Source organism: Malaclemys terrapin, chromosome 19, assembly GCF_027887155.1.
Source record: "Malaclemys terrapin pileata isolate rMalTer1 chromosome 19, rMalTer1.hap1, whole genome shotgun sequence".
Taxonomy (NCBI): Eukaryota; Metazoa; Chordata; order Testudines; family Emydidae; genus Malaclemys; species Malaclemys terrapin.
Window position 1 is genome coordinate 22,034,286 of NC_071523.1, and position 12,577 is coordinate 22,046,862.

Genomic DNA, 12,577 nt, shown 5'->3' on the forward strand with positions numbered 1-12,577 from the left:
CTATATTGCCACAATTCTAATGGATACCAGGCCTTAGAAAGCTGGCATTGCTTCAGTTTATATTCAGTTGGCATTCAGAACGTTACCTTTTGTGATCATAAGGGAGAGATATTTGATGGTTTTTAAAATGAAATCTTAAATTCTCCCAAAGTTTATTGGTTTTCCTACTGCCACTTGCCATGGAAAGTTACCTGCTCCTCAGTGGCAAGTAGGCTAGTGGATTTTTCAGGTCTTGTTAATTTGATTTTACTATAACAATTCCCCCCTCATGTTAGATGCATCATATGTATTCTTTTCCTTCTAGATGATCATGGGAACAGCAATGGCAGTCATGTAAAAATCTTTTTACCGAAGAAGCTGCTTGAATGTCTACCAAAATGTTCAAGTTTACCAAAAGAGAGGCACCGCTGGAACACTAATGAGGTAGCTAATTTTTTTTCTTTTGATAGCACTTTTCTTGGTGCTTATTGGCTGTTTTCTTGCTCAAGAAGACTCAGGAAATATTGTAGGTGAAATTGTTAATATGGAAACCCATGACCTTTGGTATCTAACAGAAGCTGACTGACTTTCTGAGACACTTCTGTTATTTAATGAGCTTTGAACTGTGCTAGTTTCAAAAAGACAGAATGGGCATGCTGACTAATTTGGTAGGAGTCTGTTCTGTTTGTATATGTTGCAGTGTTTCTCAAAGGCGTAGTTAAACTCAACATGTGTCTGATTTAAATGTTCTTACTGTTGTCAGGACTTAATGAAGATATGGCTTTGGTACTGTACTAAACAGTATTGTTTTGAAAATGTGAAATTACTGTTAAAATGGATAATGATAGACTTCCTAGCAGTAAAGCAATACTTATTCCTCCTTGCAAAATGGATTTGAGACTTAGCTAGCTTAGCAACTACTGAGAAACCCTTAAGAGCAGAGGATGCAACTAATAAAGTATTTCAGACCTGCAGTCCAGTTCTAAAAAGAAAGCAGGAGGTGATTCTCTGATTGTGCCTGTGTAACTCTTGTTAACCATAACAGGATTTTTGTGGTTGTTGTCAAGACAAGAAATGTACTCATTCCATTAATATTCAGTTGTTTAGGGGTACAAATTGAAACTTAAAGTGCAGTCTGTTTGTGTGTAAACCATTGCCTATTGAATCTCTTAAGTAGTAAGGGTGCAAGTTATATCTTAGTACCCTCAATATAGTTTTAGATATGAATTGTTTATTCAAATAATACCTGTCATATTTATGGAAAGTTGTTTTATAAGAAATAATAAGTTGTGGGGAAAAAAACCCAAATATTTTAGTGGATACCGTAATTAAAATTTGACTCACTGTAATCAATTATTTGTATCAGATTTCAAAAGGTTTTAACTAAAAATGTAACGACAAAATGTACATGACAGCAGGTGATCACTCAAGCGCAAAAACAAAAATCTTAATTTGTAAAAATCTGTTTAGCAAAGTTGGAAACATGTTATCGCTTTTTGTCTCAAATCTAAATTTGATCTTGCAAGTTGTAATTTACAAAATATTGTAATGAGATTAATTAGGTCAGGGTTTTTATTTTTTAATTGCCATCAAAAATTAAAAAATTTCTAGAGCAGTGCTCAGTATCATGCTTACATATGTGTTGTCTCACATGAATTGGGCTGTAATTTGCAACTTAGTCATTAGGTTTTTCTTTTTTAATTGACTTTCTTCTGTGATAGCATTTATATTTGCAACAAAGCATGAATTAGTAGCAATTCCTATGGTTTTAAAAGATGCTGGTTTTAGAGAAATATTTAGGCAAGTACAACTCTTAACATGGCCGGAACAATAGAGCAGTATTTTATCTTGAATGAGCTTGGTGATTTCAGACACTTCTCTGGATTACAAAGCCATTAAAAAGTGTAAACTTTGTTTTTTCGTGTCACATCATTCATACAAGACTATCACAAAAATCTTCACATAATGCTGTCGTTTGTGCACATAAATTGTAAACTTTAATTATAATATCTCATGCAGATAGCATCTATAGTTATAGGAATTCTGGGTAAAATTACCCAGTAGTCAAGTTTGAGGGGGAAATGATTGAATATGGGGTGAACTAGAAGGTGTGTGGAATATGATTTGTCTTTCTGGTGCTCACAAGGCTAGGAGAAGAGATTGAGAGTATCGTCTGAATGTGGGGTATGTGTCAGTCACTGTTGGAGCTGTGTTCAAATCTTTTAATAGTACTTGTGGTATAATTGATGCAAGTATGTCTTAAACTATTTGCCAATAAAATTAATTTTAGCTACAATTACTATAAGTGATTATGATAATCTTCTCAGCACTACATTGTCTGTGGAGAATCAGTTTAGCTTAGTCTTTTGGATGTGGACCTTGGCACTGTCATCTGTACCTTTGTTACCTCTGAAAAGTTATTACTGTAGACCATCACAAGTGATGTAAGGATGAGATTCACTGGCAGCGGCCAAGAGACTAATTCTGCCCTTGGATTAAGGCTCGTGGTTTCCACTAATTTCAGTGTATATTGTACTGCTTTCAATTTATCTGTGAATGTATTTAAAGGGTTGACCTTTATGGGTGGTCATAGTGGCCTGGCCTTTGTACCAAGAGAAGAGAATCTTCTGCATAAACTAAGTTTAGCAGCATTAAATTTTCTTCAGCAGAACACAGTCTTAAATATTGGTGTAGATGCACAAAATTATATACTGTGAATAATAAAATCAGTAGGATATGAAAACCGTGAAAGTGGGGATCTTGTCCCTTTCTCCATGACTGTGGTTCTTATTCTGAATTAAGTAAACTTCGACATTATTATATTTCTTGTTTAAGATTAACTGATTCTGTCACCAAACCTTGATTCCATATCATTGTATAAAATTATTGTTATTGAGAGAGCATTGTGAATTGACAAGTACTTGACACAACCAAAGATTACTTTAGTCTATTGTAGATTATCTTCTCCTGACTCTGTAACTGTATTTTTTGTACTCCTGCAAAACTACTTTGGGGATATTTAACTTAATTTTAAAGAGCAAAACACAGTTTCTCAGCTATTTAATATTCAGTACATAGACAGGTTTTTTAAAAACTGGGGTTTTGCAAAAAATGCAATAAGCAGTTAGAGAAGTGGGGCATTTTAAAATGCTTAAAATTTTTTATTGAGATTTGATTTCAGATGATTCAGTTTTAACTAAAATAATGGAAATATATTTGCTTATCAAAATCTCATCTATTTTTAAATCAACTTCATGGTGTTCTTATATTTCATGGTGAAGAAAGTGTTCCTTATAAATTCTAATTTTTTTTACTAGAGATTGTAAAATCATCACTTTAGCCAACCCATTTAATTATGGCTTTACATTTTTGAGATACTGAGACACTGTATATACATTGCTGTTTGGGATGGTAAAAGTGGGATTTCATATGAATTCTCAGTTAAGCCCAACATCATAACTATTTTTTAGAAAATGATTTTGTGAAACTGGATTTGAATAGCATTGTTTTTGACTATTAATATTTGTGAAGTAGAATTTCTGTTCCTCTTGTTTTTACTATACAAAGAGGCAATGTTTTCCCCTTCAAACTGATGTTTTTGTAGATATGCTTGTTCTGGAAAGATAGTCTCTCCACAACTAAACCTGAAGCTATATCCCATTATAAGACCAATTTTTTCATAAAATAAAATCCTGAAACTTCACACATTGTGTCATCCTTTGATAACTTTTTTGAGAAGTCTGGAAGAAATCAGAAAAGGAGGGTTAAAGTTGTGATGGTCTGAAATTTTACCTGAAGTTCTGTTTTGGAGTATATTTATTTCCAAAATGGTTGACCTAGAAACTCCTCCTCCTTCCACAGGAACAGCAGCGTTCAGGAGATGCTCCTAGGACTATGGATTAAAATAACTCTGAGCACCAGTTCTTGCACCAGCTCAGGGCAGTTTTCTGTTTGTGAATAACATAAAATGATTCCTGATCTTTCTTCAAGAAGTTTTTCCACAACATTCAAAACACATCATTTGCGTGTCAAGATATCATAGCTCAATTGAGAAACATTTACCATTTAATTTTTCAGTTGGCCCAGAGGACTTTTAAGAATACATTTGAAAAAATAGATTTTTGTTTCCTTGATAGCTAGATAGATGTAGTTATGATACTTAACATCATTTTTCTTCAACATATTCAATTCAGAATTATTTTGCTATTCTTCTAAAGCATTTGTCAGTTTAGAATGGATATGAATTAGTGTAAAACTGTGGTTATATTTTGAGCATTTATTTATGTATAGAAAGTGAGAAAGAATTATTGAATTCTTAAAACCAGGTAATCTGGGAGACAATATCCTCAGAGCAGCAAAGAGTCCTGTGGCACCTTATAGACTAACAGACGTATTGGAGCATGAGCTTTTGTGGGTGAATACCCACTACTTCGGATGCATCTTCAGAGTGCACCAAGAGTATTTTGGTAGTCTTCTAACGTTTGAAAAGAATAGAGGCAATAATTGATAGTGTTAAGCAACTTTTGTAGTTGTGTTTTGGCCTCTAAGAAGTTACTAAAAATGGTTGCCTGTTTAAATTGTGAGTTTTTCGGGACAAAGACCATTTTGTTCTGTTTTTAATTTGAGATTCCTAGGGTACTTCCTGACCCTGAAAAATAAGAGTACTCGTGACCACCTACTCCGCATAACCATTTGTTAAAGCCAAAATCCTGTGAATGTTGTGCCCGTCTTTGATTAGTCAGCTTTCAGCTGCTTATTTTTGTAGGTCTTTCTGAATTAGTGTCTTGTGTTTTGTAATATTTCGTTATATGAGTCAAATCACCTGTTGCTACATAATTTGCCAAGAGATTTTTAAATGCTTTTAAGCTACATTTTCTGGTTCACAATAAATATATAGGTATGGAAAATCCATAGAAAAGTTGTTTGGGGAATTGGAAAAAAGAAAGCCCTGATTAATATGCATCAGATTAAACACAGATCTAATGTAGATCTAATGTAGACTTGATATTTGTAATGTCCGTGTTTTAATAAACAAAAATACATGTAGGCCGACTCTCACTGAACCTTAGCTATAACCACAGTGCTACACATAACTACTTTCAGAGTTAGGTACAGTCAAGATGAGTGGGAGCGACCGAATCTATCCCATTGTAACTATTCCCCCCCCTCCCCCATGCAGAGCGCACGTGGCTAACAGGGCGCGGTCGGCCGGATGGTGCCATTTACATGGGGCTCCGACAGCCACAAAGAGCCCCTCCTCCACTTCCCCCTCCTCTCCCCTGCAGCTGAGAGCACTCCCTCCCTGCATTCACAGATCACCAGCCGGCCGTTCGCACCGGCAATCTGGAGCTCCTCCCCCTGCTCCTCCTCCCCAGCACGCTGGTCTGAGCGGCACGGTAAGGGGGCCAGGGGGTCGGAGAAGGGGCAGGGAGGTTCTGGAGGGGGCAGTCAAGAGACAGGGAGCGGGGGGGGGTTGGGAGTTCGGGGCGGGCTTTCTGGGGGGGGTGGATAAGGTTTTGGGCAGTCAGGGTACAGGTAGGGGGTAGGGTCCGGGGGGGCCTCAGGAGGGGGCAGTTAGGGGACAAGGAACAGGGAGGCTTAGGTAGGGGGTGGGGTTCTGGAGGGCAGTTAAGAGCAGGGGTCCCAGGAGGGGTGGTCAGGGGACAAGGAGCGGGGGGGGTGTTTGGGAGCTCTGGGGGGGGCTGTCAGGGGGCAGGGGTGTGGAGAGGGATCGGAGCAGTCAGGGGACAGGGAGCAGAGGGGTTTAGATGGGTCGGGAGTTCTGGGGGGGGCTCTCAGGGGGTGGGGAGTGGCTGGATGGGGCGTGGGAGTCCCAGGTCTCTGTCTGGAGGTGTGGATAAGGGTTGGGGCAGTCAAGGGACAGGTAGGGGGTAGGGTCCTAGGGGGCCAGTTAGGATGGGGGGGAGGGTCTCAGGAGGGGGCAGTCAGGGGACAAGAGGCAGGGAGGCTTAGGTAGGGGTGGAGTCCTGGGGGGCAGTTAAGGGCAGGGGTCCCAGGAGGGGTCAGTCAGGGGACAAGGAGCGGGGGGAGGGTTGGAGGTTCTGAGGGGGGTGGGAAGTGGGAGGGGCGGGGCTAGGGCAGGACAGGGGCGGGGCTAGGGCGGGGCTCCTCCCATCCTCTTTTTTGCTTGCTGAAATATGGTAACCCTAGGTATTTTTTACAGTCTTCGATACAACTCAATTATGCCTTTTAACTCAAACTTAATGAAAAGCATGAAGTAATTCAGATTGTTCCTTGTTATGTGTAGTTTGTGGAAACAGCAAGATGGCTAGTGTTCTAAAACCTTTTACATAGTTGTACAACAGCCAGTACTTACAGGGCTGGAGTATTTTGACTACACAAACTAAATCAGCTCTGAACTCTCCTGAGAACAATGAGAATATTTCTTTGACTAGTTGCTTATTGCCTATGCGGGAAAGGCATATCAAATGGCATTTGATAACATCCAAGACATGTTAAGTACAACTTGCATTGTATTCAGTCTAGTCGTTTGGTTTTTAAAGTTTGGTTTATCATGTAAAGTTAGGACTGTCACACGGTTACAAAAATTAATGACGAGATTTAAAAAAATCATGATAAATTGCCAATTTAATTGCACTAAACAATAATAAAATAGCCTTTAAATATTTTTGGATGTTTTCTACATTTTCAAATATATTGATTTGAATTACAACGCAGAATGTAAAGTGTACAGTGCTCACTTTATATTTTTGATTACAAATATTTGCACTGTAAAAGATAAACAAAAGGAATAGTATTTTTCAGTTCCCCTCATACAAGTACTGTAGTGCGATCTCTTTGTCATGAAAGAGCAACTTACAAATGTAGAAATTATTTTTTTTTACGTAACTGCATTAAAAAATAAAACAATGTAAAACTTCAGTGTCGACAAGCCCACACAGTCCTACTTCTTGTTCAGCCAATTGCTAAGGCTAGGTCTACACTACCCGCCTGAATCGGCGGGTAGAAATCGATCTCTCGGGGATCGAATTATCGCGTCTCGTCGGGATGCGACAATCAATCCCCGAATCGATGCTCTTACTCCACCAGCGGAGGTGGGAGTAAGCGCCGTCAACGGGGAGCCGCGGAGGTCGATTTTGCCACTGTCCTCACAGTGGGATAAGTCTGCTCCGATACGTCTAATGCGTATCTTAAATCGACACACACCTCCCACCCACCCTCCCCCGGTAGTGAAGACCTGCCCTAAGACAAACAAGTTAGTTTACATTCACAGGAGATAATACTGCCTGTTTCTTATTTAGAATGTCACTTGAAAGTGAGAACAGGTATTTGAATGGTACTGTTGTAGCCAGCTTTGCAAGCTACTTATGTGCCAATTATGCTAAACGGTTGTATGCCCCTTCATGCTCCATCAGCATGGGAGCATGTCCTCTGGAATGGTGACTGAAGCATGAAGGGGCATACGAATATTTAGCATACAAATAATTGACATCAATATATTTGAAAATGGAGAAAAACATCCAAAAATATTTATAATAAATTTAAATGGGTATTCTGTTTAACAATGCAATTAAAACTGCGATTAATTGCGATTAATTTTTTTAATTGAGTTAATTTGTTTGAGTTAATTGCTTGAGTTAACTGCATTAATTGACAGCCCTGTGTAAAGTATTCCAAACTCTAACTTCTTATTGAATCAAGTAATCTACTGAGGTCCAGTGTAGCATTACGAGGAAGAAGTGGCTTCTAAAATATCAGTACCCAGGGATGCTGTGCCTCTTGGCATGTAGAGTGTCTTCCTGTCTCTTCCTAGCAGAGCTCATTAGGTTGACAGAAGCTGGGGATACCTGCTGTTAATCACAGAAACAGCTCTCTTGAAGCTGTCTTCGTAGTTGAATGCACCACAGAGAGATTTATCTTCTTCAAGCGACATCAGAGCCATAGATTGGCCATGTGTTCAAGAAACAGTGATATTTACAAGTACCTATGTGCATCTTTCTTTAAGTAATACCAAAGACACTGTGCTATAAACTCCTGAAGTTAATTTTTTGAATGCCAAACCAATTTGACAGTAGAGAATACTAAATTTCCCCCATAGAAATAGATTCCCTCAATTTCCTAACAAAATCAATCAGTACCTCTCATATTTAACCTTTTCCTTCCTGCATGGTAAAGAACCTCCGCTTATGTCCAGTCTTTTCATCCCAGTGTTCAGGTGCTTCATGAATTACCACAAAGCTGTCACTTACCAGTTGAGATATGTATTGACTGTCCAGTCAGTGTACTCCAGGTCAAATCCTGTTCAGCATCATATCAGTTGTGATTGTTAGCTCACATGATGCTGAACACAGTTTGCCTTGGTCTGAATTAACTGGTCAGTGTTGCCCAACATTGTGTCACGTAACTTTAGTCTTCACAGTTCTGTTCAAACATGTTCATTTTCTAGTGAAGCCAAGCCCATTGAAAGAGGAGACTCAAACTAGGATCCCAGTGTACCTGGGGAATGGAAAAGAGACAAGAAATGGGATGCAGTTTCTGAGAAGGGAAAGACGGAGGGAAAGAACTCCTGCTGCTGGAGAGTGGGGGGGGCCCCCGAGACTGGCTCAGAGGCTGCCAGAGCTGCTCAGACGGCTCCCGGACCAGCTGCACCAGGCTGCTGCAGAGGTCACGGAGGTCATGGAAAGTCCCGGAATCCGTGACAAACACGGAGCCTTAGTCATAATTACTATTATAAAGTAGTATCCTGTTCCATAAATCATCCACAGGTTAAAAAAAAAAAAAAAAAGACATTCAGAAAATAATGCAGTTTAGAAGATCCCAAAAGTAGGATTCTTAATTGCTGTTACAATGGTAAGTAAGTTATACAAGACTTAATTTGTCTATATGAATTGACATATAACTTGAAATTTATGATAATAGAAACATTTGCTGATATATTTTTAGCTCGTGAGTGGTAGGAGAAAGCGAGGGTGGAGACAAATCCCTGCCTCCTCCCCCCCCCCCAGAGGCTGCAACTCTATTGAAGATTTATGTGTATTCTAAAAGAAACATGTCCTGGCCAAGTAACAGGTAGAACAGAGGCTGATTCTAAGCTGTCAACTGCCTCCCCCTGTTTTGATGCTCAGATTTGGAGCATCCCCATATTTCCTGTGCCTACCAGTCTTGCCCCAGGCCTGAGCAAGCCACAGCCCCATGCAAAGCACTGCATAAGGAAACTACCAGACCTCACAAAGTCATTAAGTCTCTCTGCAAATCCAACCCCTTTTTCTGGTGAAACTGGATTGCTGTCAAAATTGTAACAGGAGTGTTACCCACCAACTCCAAAAGTCAGAAGTTGGGGTAACAACCACCTTTCTGTACCCACTAATTTACATTGAGGGAAGGGACCAACTGACAGAGTTGCAGCTAGAGCTGAGCAAAATTCTGAATTTCCATCCCATGGGAAATACTAACATTTCAGCGTTTGTTTTCATCCCATGTTGGGATGAAAAGGTTGTAATTGCAAAAAAATTCTGTTTTGGAAATATTAGTGTTTTGACATTTTTGATTGAAATGAAACATTTCGACATTGCTGAAATTGAAATGGTGGTACAATGACTTGAAATGCTTCATTTTGTGTCAGTTCAATATTAAGTTGCATTTTCCAATTGTTGTGCATTGTTGTTTGGGAACCTGATAATCCCATTTTTCCTCATGGGCTAGGCCCCCTGTGTGGACTATCTCTTGTGGAAAGCAACAGAGGGTCCTATCTCACCTTTAAGACTAACAGAAGTATTGGGAGAATAAGCTTTCGTGGGTAAGAACCTCACTTCTTCAGATGCAAGTAATGGAAATCTCCAGAGGCAGGTATAAATCAGTATGGAGATAACGAGGTTAGTTCAATCAGGGAGGGTGAGGTGCTCTGCTAGGTGTTGGTCTCTGTCTGAGGGGTTGGAGCAGATGCGATTGTACCTCAGTGCTTGGCTGTAGACGATGGATCGTGTGGTGTGACCGGGGTGGAAGCTGGAGGCATGAAGGTAGGCGTAGCGGTCGGTGGGTTTTCGGTATACGGTGGTCTTAATGTGGCCATCGCTTATTTGTACGGTGGTGTCTAGGAAGTGGACCTCCCGCGTAGATTGGTCCAGGCTGAGGTTGATGGTGGGGTGGAAGCTGTTGAAATCATGGTGGAATTCTTCCAGGGTCTCCTTCCCATGGGTCCAGATGATGAAGATGTCATCAATGTAGCGTAGGTAGAGAAGGGGCATGAGTGGACGAGAGCTAAGGAAGCATTGTTCCAGGTCAGCCATAAAAATGTTGGCATATTGTGGGGCCATGCGGGTGCCCATAGCGGTGCCACTGGTCTGGAGGTATGGCTTTCCAACTACAGAAGCAGTTTCTCCTCCCTTGGTGTTCACACCTCAACTGCTAGCAGAGCACCTCACCCTCCCTGATTGAACTAACCTAGTTATCTCCATACTGATTTATACCTGCCTCTGGAGATTTCCATTACTTGCATCTGAAGAAGTGAGGTTCTTACCCACGAAAGCTTATGCTCCCAATACTTCTGTTAGTCTTAAAGGTGCCACAGGACCCTCGGTTGCTTTTTACAGATTCAGACTAACACGGCTACCCCTCTGATACTTGTTTCTTGTGGTACATCCATAGTCATATGACTCCTGTGATGGACCATGCCAAGTTTAGTCAGAGGGAAATTCACATGGCATTATGGGCGATGTAGTCCTCAAGGGAGCTCAACCCAGAGAGGAATTTAGGCTCAAACTACAACTCCCATAAGGCAGCATACTAATGGGAAATGAAGTTTAATTTTTTTGTTGGACTCATTAGAAACAAAATGTTTCAGGTCAGTTAAACAAAATGAAATGTTACAATTCAGGTTGAACCAAACCAATACTAAATATTTAATTTTGATTTTTCTAGAGTGAAAGTTGAAATTTGCAGGATTCTGAAAAAATCAGTCAGATGGAAAATTCCCCAGCTTCTCTAGTTATGTGAAATGAAAACAAACCAATTGCAATGCATGCTCATGCCTTAACCTCAACGTTCTGAGGTACCTATGCAATGTCAACCCCACAATTGCTTCCAAGTCCAACTGTGCCCACACCCCTCTCCACAGTGACTGTAAATGCCATACCCTATCCTAATCTAACGTACAGCAACCAGCCATGTACATACAGAATGCCAGGAAATTGATAACCACATTCAATGAAATATCCCCCCCCAAAAAAATGGAGCAGGGAGGGAGGAATTTTGTAGCAGTAGAGAGCTGTTCCTTTATAAGCAGGCACCTTGTCTGCTAGCCTATCTCAGTGCTTGAAGGAAGTGCTGGGAATTAACTAATGGTTGTCTCCCCAACAAAGGAGGTCACCATTAGCCAGTGGCTGCCATAACTTTCCAGCAGTGTGACTGCCCCTCCCCCTAGTCCAACCTCACAATATGTGCTGACCGTGAATAGCTAACCTTGTTAGTTATGATGTATATTTAAGACATTAAGCTGTATTTTGGCGCCTTCCCCTTAACAAGTCAGAATGTGGTGGGGGGAGAAGAAGCAGTATGTCACTACAATTGAATATCAAAACAATTCTCTAGGCATCTTTGTCTAATAATAAAGGAACCATATTACCAAAATAAACTGTGTCTATTTATTAGAGAACTGCATAAAACAGTACTGTAGTAAATGTTGAAAAAATCTCCCAACAAATCTTTATGCATGTATGGTAGAGCATTGAAGTAAGAAAAAATAAGCATTTCCCCCCTGATTTGCACCTGTGGGCTAGGCTTCAACTAGGAAGTCTTCAAAGGGAATTATCCTGCATATTAATTGAAGAAAGTTAATTACAATCCCAGGGTTTGTGTGGTTTTTTTTTTGTTTAGGCAAAACTGAAGATACTTTTAAAGATAACTGTTAGCATTTTCTGTTTTCCATGGCAAACTGCATTGCAGGAATCTGAGTCTGAATGACATGATTTCCCATTTATCGGGGGAAGTCTAGCTAGTTTTGTAATCTTTCTTGTTGTAGACTTTGAGGCCAGAAGGGATTATCATAATCATCTAGTCCAGGGACCGGCAACCTTTGGCCCGCAGCGTGGGCCAAGGGATGTGCTGGCCGCCACTTCCCGCAGCCCCCATTGACCTGGAGTGGCGAACCGTGGCCAGTGGGAGCCGCGATCAGCCGAACCTCTGGACACGGCAGATAAACAAATTGGCCCAGCCCACCAGGATGCTTACCCTGGCGAGCCGGGTGCCAAAGGTTGCCAATCTCTGATCTAGTCTGACCTTTTGTACATTCCAGGCTACAGAACCTTGCCTACATACTCCTGTAGTAGACTCCTGTCCTCTGGCTGGGATTCTGAAGTCCTCAAATCATGGTTTAAAGATGTCAAATAACAGAGAATCCACCATTTACACTGGTTTAAATCTGCAAGTGACCCATGCCCCATGCTGCAGAGGAAGGCAAAAAACCCCACAGGAACTCTGCTAATCTGACCTGGGGGAAAATTCATTCCCTACCACAAATATGGCAGTCAGTTGGACCCTGGGCATTTTGGCAAGACCCAACAGCCAGGCTCCTGGGGAAGAATTCTCTGTAATAACTCTGCCTTCCCCATCTAGTGGCCCA

The 12,577-nt window shown here is 40.7% G+C and overlaps 1 pseudogene; it reads left to right on the plus strand.

Annotated features, from left to right (window-relative positions):
* Positions 1 to 12,577, plus strand: part of LOC128826002 (calmodulin-binding transcription activator 1-like) — a 65,006-nt pseudogene that overhangs the window by 34,666 nt on the left and 17,763 nt on the right.